Raw genomic sequence first — 8,320 nt, 5'->3', positions numbered from 1 at the left:
TGTGGTACATTTACACAATGGAGTACTACTCAGCTATTAAAAAGAATGAATTTATGAAATTCCTAGGCAAATGGATGGACCTGGAGGGCATCATCCTGAGTGAGGTAACACAATCACAAAAGAACTCAAATTATATGTACTCACTGCTAAGTGGATATTAGCCCAGAAACTTAGTATACCTGAGATATAAGATACAATTTGCAAAACACATGAAACTGAAGAAGAATGAAGACCAAAGTGTGGACACTTTGCCCCTTCTTAGAATCGGGAACAAAACACCCATGGAAGGAGTTACAGAGACAAATTTTGGAGCTGAGACAAAAGGATGCATCTAGAGATGCCATATCCAACGATCCATCCCATAATTAGCCTCCAAACGATGACACCATTGCATACACTAGCAAGATTTTGCTGAAAGGACCCTGATATAGCTGTCTCTTGTGATACTAGGCCGGGGTCTAGCAAACACATAAGTGGATGCTCACAGTCAGCTATTGGATGGATCATAGGGCCCCCAGTGGAGGAGCTAGAGAAAGTATCCAAGGAGCTAAAGAGATCTGCAACCCTGTAGGTGCAACAACATTATGAACTAACCAGTACCCCGGAGCTCTTGTCTCTAGCTGCATATGTATCAAAAGATGGCCTAGTTGGCCATCACTGGAAAGAGAGGCCCATTGGACACGCAAACTTTATATGCCCCAAAACAGGGAAACACCATGGCCAAAAATTGGGAATGGGCGGGTAGGGGAGTGGGGGGGGAAGGGTATGGGGGACTTTTGGGATAGCATTGGAAATGTAATTGAGGAAAATACGTTAAAAAATTATTTTAAAAAAAAAAGAGAAGGAAAACTCCAGCCTAAAAAAAAAAAAAAAAGAAAGAAACCATTAAATATTTACAAACATTCAACATCAAAAGCTTTAAATCTAATTGTACGTTGTAGCCCCTACACTTTTTAAAAAATTATTTTCTCTACAAAGAAATTCATCAGCTATGCAAAAATCTGTACAGTTTTTATACTGAAGCTAATATTGAGCTGCACTTGAATTTCACATTCTTAGCAAAATAATTGCCTGAGCACATATACTCTACACTTTAGGACAACCATTTATTCTTCATCCTCATCTTCCCCCTCTTCATCTTCCTCCTCTTCCTCTTCATATTCATCTTCTGGTTCATTCTTCTTTGAGCCTGTTGGCCTACCAGAACCCTTCTTTCCTGCTTCACTTTTGCCCTTGGCACGGAATGTAGCAATATCCTTTCCATACTTCTCCTTTGGTTTAGCTGCTTTCTGCTCACATGGTTGTTTATCTTTAGCAGATTGTTCAGACCACATCTCACCCAGTTTCTTCACAGTATCTCCAATAGATAGGCCAGGGTGTTCAATTTTGATCTCTGGGTGATTTTCAGAGCAAAACAAGAAGAAGGCAGATGGCAGTCTCTTCGGAGCATTTGGATCTTTTTTCTTTCCTTTCTTATCACCTTTGGGAGGAACATAGTTCTTCACCTCCCTGTCATAAAGTGCTTTGCCGCTCTTGGCCAAATCTTCAAACTTCGACTTTTCCTTTGCAGACATAGTGTTCCATCTCTCGGATCATTTCTTGGAGAAATTGGTGAAGTTGGCCGATGAGTCTGGATGCTTCTTCTTGAGCTCCTCACGGCAAGTCTGCATGAAGAAGGCATGTGAGGACATTTTGCCCCGCGGCTTGTTGGGGTCACCCTTGCCCCTGACAATGGCATCTACCTGGTGCAAGAGCTTCCCTCAGACCTCCACAGAGAGACTTCCTTCCCCAAGCTCCAGCTAGAACTGGTTAATCCCTGCTCCTCTTTTATGTCTCAAACTGTATTAATGGTCCAAAGGAGAAAAGCATACTTCTGGCATAAGCTTGGCTTCACATTTCTGTCAGAGAGTGAAGAGAGAGAGAGAGAGAGAGAGAGAGAGAGAGAGAGAGAGAGAGAGAGAGAGAGAAGAAAGGCAAGTGGCACGTGTTTTCTCTCAAATAGGAAATCTAGATCTAAATATATGTGCATATACATGAACATACAGACTACTTAGAAGGAGGAAAGCAAACAATAGGACGTAGAAAGGAGAGGTTGACACACAGAAGATGTAATGAGATGTAATGGTAGGGTAAAGAGAAATGTAAATGGAAATAGGCTGTCACAAATACATACACACTGGCTGAGAGAGCCCAAGTCCTATCCATTCACTCCACAGTGTTTTAGTCTCCACACAGCAGACACCAATTCAATTCAGCTCCAAGTTCCCACAGGAATGGACAACCTGAACTTCACAGTCACCCTAGGGATCACCATGGAGAGTAAGAGCTGAGTCGGTTTCTGTAGATAAAAGACAACTAAGCCAGGATCGTTCTGTATACCAGCACAGAAAATAAGGATAGAGTGTCAAGACATGGCTGTGAGAAGCACAGGGGCCCAGACCATCAGAATCTTATGTTACAAGCCACAACTCAGGGGTTTATTCCAATTTTCTCTTTTTCCCTATAATCTACTTGATCATCCTTGGAAGATCCCATCACCCTCTTTGGTCTCTTACTAGCTACCTTGTAACAGATCCCCAAACCTTAACACAACTAATACCATTAATGGTCATAAAAATTAGCATGTAGTCAGCGCCACCTGCTAAAAGAAAACAAAAAACAAATCTTCCAAGTCCATAGTTCTGAGAAAGTCTCTAAATGTACTAACCTTGGTTTTGGTTCTTGTAACTCTGCTTCTGGCTAACTGTTCTTGCTAACTGAGCCAGGTCAACCCAGGATGTGATTTTGGGCTTAAAAGTTCCCCCTGAGAAAAGCACAGGGTGGTCTGAAACACACAGCATGGTAGCCATCTGGCTAATAAAGACTTTTTATTGACTTAAACCGTTTCTGAGTAGCCTTCTCTTGTGAATGCCCCCACAACATCCTAACCTCCATGGGTATTGAAGGGACTCTGGCCAGCCCAAGTGTGGTAAACACGGCTATAACAGGCTTTGTCCTTCTGCCCCATTCCCTTTGCCTTGCTAAAAAGCATTAGATGACATTTCTAAAGCTAGCCACCAAGGTTTGTTCTTTTATTTGGCCAGTTACTCCTCCTGGAGGTGACTACCAAGGTCCAGCTATATTGAAGTCCAGCAATCAAAATCCCCTTTTGACTTTCCAAATTATCATTCCCAATGAAAAGTAATCGCCTCATCCTAACACGGAGTTTTCCCCCTTTACCTTTACAAACTGTCATTTTCTATGGCCATGTCTGTCCTCTCTCTATCCAGAGGCAGTCCTTTGTCACCCCACCTTCAGAACAAATATCCCTGCCCCTCTGCTTGTCCCCTCCCCCCTTCTCCTTCATCCTCTTTCTCCCATCCTTGTCTCTCATTCCCTGTCCTTTGTCCCTCTGGGGCAAATAAATCTCTAATGTGTTGAGAACTTATTTGGGGGGGTGACGTGAGCCAAATCTGAGGATCAATAAAACATAAAAGGCATAAAAACAGAATGTAGATCCGGCCGGACCAGCACCAGGTTAGCCAGAGCGCAGGGTCGGCTAACACCCGCCAGCTACCCATGACCCCCGCCACAGGATTTTGAGACTGCTGGTGAGTGGAACACAGCTTCTGCTCCAGTCCAATCACGCGGGACCTGAGACTGCTCTGGTTGGGGAGGCAGAAATCCGGCCTCAGTAGGGCCACAAGCCTCTTCCGGTCAGAAAAGCACCGGGGTAGCTAGGGCGCAGGGTCGGCTGACACTCGCCAGCTACCCACAACACCTGCCACAGGATCTTAAGACTTCTGGTGAGTGGAGCACAGCTTCTGCTCCAATCCAATTGCGCGCGGGACCTGAGACTGCATTAGTTAGGGAAGCAGAAACCGGCCTGAGTAGGGCCACAGGCCTCATCCAGCCTGACCAGCACCACGGTAGCTAGAGAGCAGGGTGGGCTGACACTCGCCAGCTACCCACGACCCCCGCCACAGGATTTTGAGACTGCTGGTGAGTGGAACACAGCTTCTGCTCCAATCTTTAAACAGTGACAACGACAACAACTAACCCCAGAGATTACCAGATGGCGAAAGGTAAACGTAATAATCTTACTAACAGAAACCAAGACCACTCACCATCATCAGAACCCAGCACTCCCACTTCGCCCAGTCCAGGGCACCCCAACACACCGGAAAAGCTAGACATGGATCTAAAAGCATATCTCCTGATGATGGTAGAGGACTTCAAGAAGGACTTTAATAACACACTTAAAGAAATACAAAGGAACACTGGTAAACAGGTAGAAGACATTAAAGAGGAAGCACAAAAATCCCTTAAAGAATTGCAGGAGAACACTGCTAAAGAGTTACAAATCCTTAAAGAAAAACAGGATAACATAATCAAACGGGTAGAAGTCCTTACAGAAAAACAGGAAAACACATCCAAACAGATGATGGAAATGAACAAAACCATACTAGACCTAAAAAGGGAAGTAGACACAATAAAGAAAACCCAAAATGAGGCAACACTGGAGATAGAAACCCTAGGAAAGAAATCTGGAACCATAGATACAAGCATGAGCAACAGAATACAAGAGATGGAAGAGAGAATCTCAGGTGCAGAAGATTCCATAGAGAACATCGGCACAACAATCAAGGAAAATGTAAAATGCAAAAAGATCCTAACTCAAAACATCCAAGAAATACAGGACACAATGAGAAGACCAAACCTACGGATAATAGGAGTGGATGAGAATGAAGATTTTCAACTCAAAGGACCAGCAAACATCTTCAACAAAATTATAGAAGAAAACTTCCCAAATCTAAAGAAAGAGATGCCCATGAACATACAAGAAGCCTACAGAACTCCAAATAGGCTGGACCAGAAAAGAAATACCTCCCGACACATAATAATCAGAACAACAAATGCTCTAAATAAAGACAGAATACTAAAAGCAGTAAGAGAAAAAGGCCAAGTAACATATAAAGGCAAGCCTATCAGAATTACACCAGATTTCTCACCAGAGACTATGAAAGCCAGAAGATCCTGGACGGATGTTATACAGACACTAAAAGAACACAAACTCCAGCCCAGGCTACTATACCCAGCCAAACTCTCAATTAACATAGATGGAGAAACCAAAGTATTCCACGACAAAACCAAATTCACACATTATCTCTCCACGAATCCAGCCCTTCAAAGGATAATAACAGAAAAAAAACCAATACAAGGACAGGAACCACGCCCTAGAAACAACAAGAAGGTAATCCCTCAACAAACCTAAAAGAAGACAGCCACAAGAACAGAATGCCAACTTTAACAACAAAAATAACAGGAAACAACAATTACTTTTCCTTAATATCTCTTAATATCAATGGACTCAACTCCCTGATAAAAAGACATAGACTAACAAACTGGCTACACAAACAAGACCCAACATTTTGCTGCTTACAGGAAACTCATCTCAGAGAAAAAGATAGACACTACCTCAGAATGAAAGGCTGGAAAACAATTTTCCAAGCAAATGGTATGAAGAAACAAGCTGGAGTAGCCATTCTAATATCTGATAAGATTGACTTCCAACCCAAAGTCATTAAAAAAGACAGGGAGGGATACTTCATACTCATCAAAGGTAAAATCCTCCAAGAGGAACTATCAATCCTGAATATCTATGCTCCAAATACAAAGGCATCCACATTCATTAAAGAAACTTTAGTAAATCTCAAAGCACACATTGCACCTCATACAATAATAGTGGGAGACTTCAACACACCACTTTCACCAATGGACAGATCGTAGAAACAGAAACTAAACAGGGACACAGTGAAACTAACAGAAATTATGAATCAAATGGATCTGGCAGATATCTACAGAACATTCTATCCTAAAACAAAAGGATATACCTTCTTTTCAGCACCTCATGGTACCTTCTCCAAAATTGACCACATGATTGGTCACAAAACAGGCCTCAACAGATACAAAAATATTGAAATTGTCCCATGCATCCTATCAGATCACCATGGACTAAGGCTGATCTTCAATAACAAAATAAATAATAGAAAGCCAACCTTCACGTGGAAACTGAACAACACTCTTCTCAATGATACCTTGGTGAAGGAAGGAATAAAGAAAGAAATTAAGGACTTTTTAGAGTTCAATGAAAATGAAGCCACAACATACCCAAACTTATGGGACGCAATGAAAGCATCTCTAAGTGGAAAACTCATAGCTCTGAGTGCCTCCAAAAGGAAACTAGAGAGAGTACACATTAGCAGCTTGACAACATACCTAAAAGCACTAGAACAAAAGGAAGCAAATTCACCCAAGAGGAGTAGACGGCAGGAAATAATCAAACTCAGGGGCAAAATCAACCAAGTGGAAACAAGAAGAACTATTCAAAGAATCAACCAATCAAGGAGCTGGTTCTTTGAGAAAATCAACAAGATAGATAAACCCTTAGCCAGACTCACTAGAGGGCACAGGGAAAGCATCCTAATTAACAAAATCAGAAATGAAAAAGGAGACATAACAACAGATCCTGAAGACATCCAAAACACTATCAGATCCTTCTACCAAAGGCTATACTCAACAAAACTGGAGAACCTGGATGAAATGGAGACGTTCCTAGACAGATACCAGGTACCAAAGTTGAATCAAGATCAGGTTAATGATCTAAACAGCCCTATATCCCCCAAAGAAATAGAAGCAGTCATTGATAGTCTCCCAACTAAAAAAAGCCCAGGACCAGACGGGTTTAGTGCAGAGTTCTATCAGACCTTCAAAGAAGATCTAATCCCAGTTCTTCGCAAACTATTCCACAAAATAGAAACAGAAGGTACTCTACCCAACTCATTCTATGAAGCCACAGTTACTCTGATACCTAAACCACAAAAAGACCCAACAAAGATAGAAAACTTCAGACCAATATCCCTTATGAATATTGATGCAAAAATCCTCAATAAAGTTTTTGCTAACCGAATCCAAGAACACATCAAAACAATCATCCATCCTGACCAAGTAGGTTTCATCCCAGGGATGCAGGGATGGTTCAATATACGGAAATCCATCAATGTAATCCAGTATATAAACAAACTCAAAGACAAAAACCACATGGTCATCTCGTTAGATGGGGAAAAAGCATTTGACAAGATCCAACACCCATTCATGATAAAAGTCTTGGAAAGATCAGGAATTCAAGGCCCATACCTAAACATGATAAAAGCAATCTACAGCAAACCAGTAGCCAACATCAAAGTAAATGGTGAGAAGCTTGAAGCAATCCCTCTAAAATCAGGGACTAGACAAGGCTGTCCACTTTCTCCATACCTATTCAACATTGTACTTGAAGTCCTAGCCAGAGCAATTCGACAACAAAAGGAGATCAAAGGGATACCAACTGGAAAAGATGAAGTCAAAATATCACTTTTTGCAGATGATATGATAGTATATATAAGTGACCCTAAAAATTCCACCAGAGAACTCCTAAGCCTGATAAACAGCTTCGGTGAAGTAGCTGGATATAAAATTAACTCAAACAAATCAATGGCCTTTCTCTACACAAAGAATAAACAGGCTGAGAAAGAAATTTGGGAAACAACACCCTTCTCAATAGTCACAAATAATATAAAATATCTTGGCGTGACTCTAACTAAGGAAGTGAAAGATCTGTATAATAAAAACTTCAAGTCTCTGAAGAAAGAAATTATAGAAGATCTCAGAAGATGGAAAGATCTCCCATGCTCATGGATTGGCAGGATCAACATTGTAAAAATGGCTATCTTGCCAAAAGCAATCTACAGATTCAATGCAATCCCCATCAAAATTCCAACTCAATTCTTCAACGAATTAGAAAGAGCAATCTGCAAATTCATCTGGAATAACAAAAAACCTAGGATAGCAAAAACTCTTCTCAAGGATAAAAGAACCTCTGGTGGAATCACCATGCCGGACCTAAAGCTTTACTACAGAGCAATTGTGATAAAAACTGCATGGTACTGGTATAGTGACAGACAAATAGACCAATGGAATAGAATTGAAGACCCAGAAATGAACCCACACACTTACGGTCACTTGATCTTCGACAAGGGAGCTAAAAACATCCAGTGGAAGAAAGACAGCATTTTCAACAAATGGTGCTGGCACAACTGGTTGTTAACATGTAGAAGAATGTGAATCGATCCATTCCTATATCCTTGTACTAAGGTCAAGTCTAAGTGGATCAAGGAACTTCACATAAAACCAGAGACACTGAAACTTATAGAGGAGAAAGTGGGGAAAAGCCTTGAAGATATGGGCACAGGGGAAAAATTCCTGAATAGAACAGTAATGGCTTGTGCTGTAAGATCGAGAA

At 41.4% G+C, this 8,320-nt stretch overlaps 1 pseudogene; it reads right to left on the bottom strand.

Moving 5' to 3' along the window:
• Positions 1–1,106: 1,106 nt before the first annotated feature.
• On the bottom strand, positions 1,107–1,718 carry LOC110295668 (high mobility group protein B2 pseudogene; annotated as a pseudogene).
• Positions 1,719–8,320: the final 6,602 nt, after the last annotated feature.

This window comes from Mus caroli, unplaced genomic scaffold (genome assembly GCF_978045245.1).
Source record: "Mus caroli unplaced genomic scaffold, Mus_caroli_1 scaffold_7, whole genome shotgun sequence".
Taxonomy (NCBI): domain Eukaryota; kingdom Metazoa; phylum Chordata; class Mammalia; order Rodentia; family Muridae; genus Mus; species Mus caroli.
Note: the sequence above shows the minus strand (reverse complement) of the source record. Positions and strands in the feature narration are given on the sequence as shown.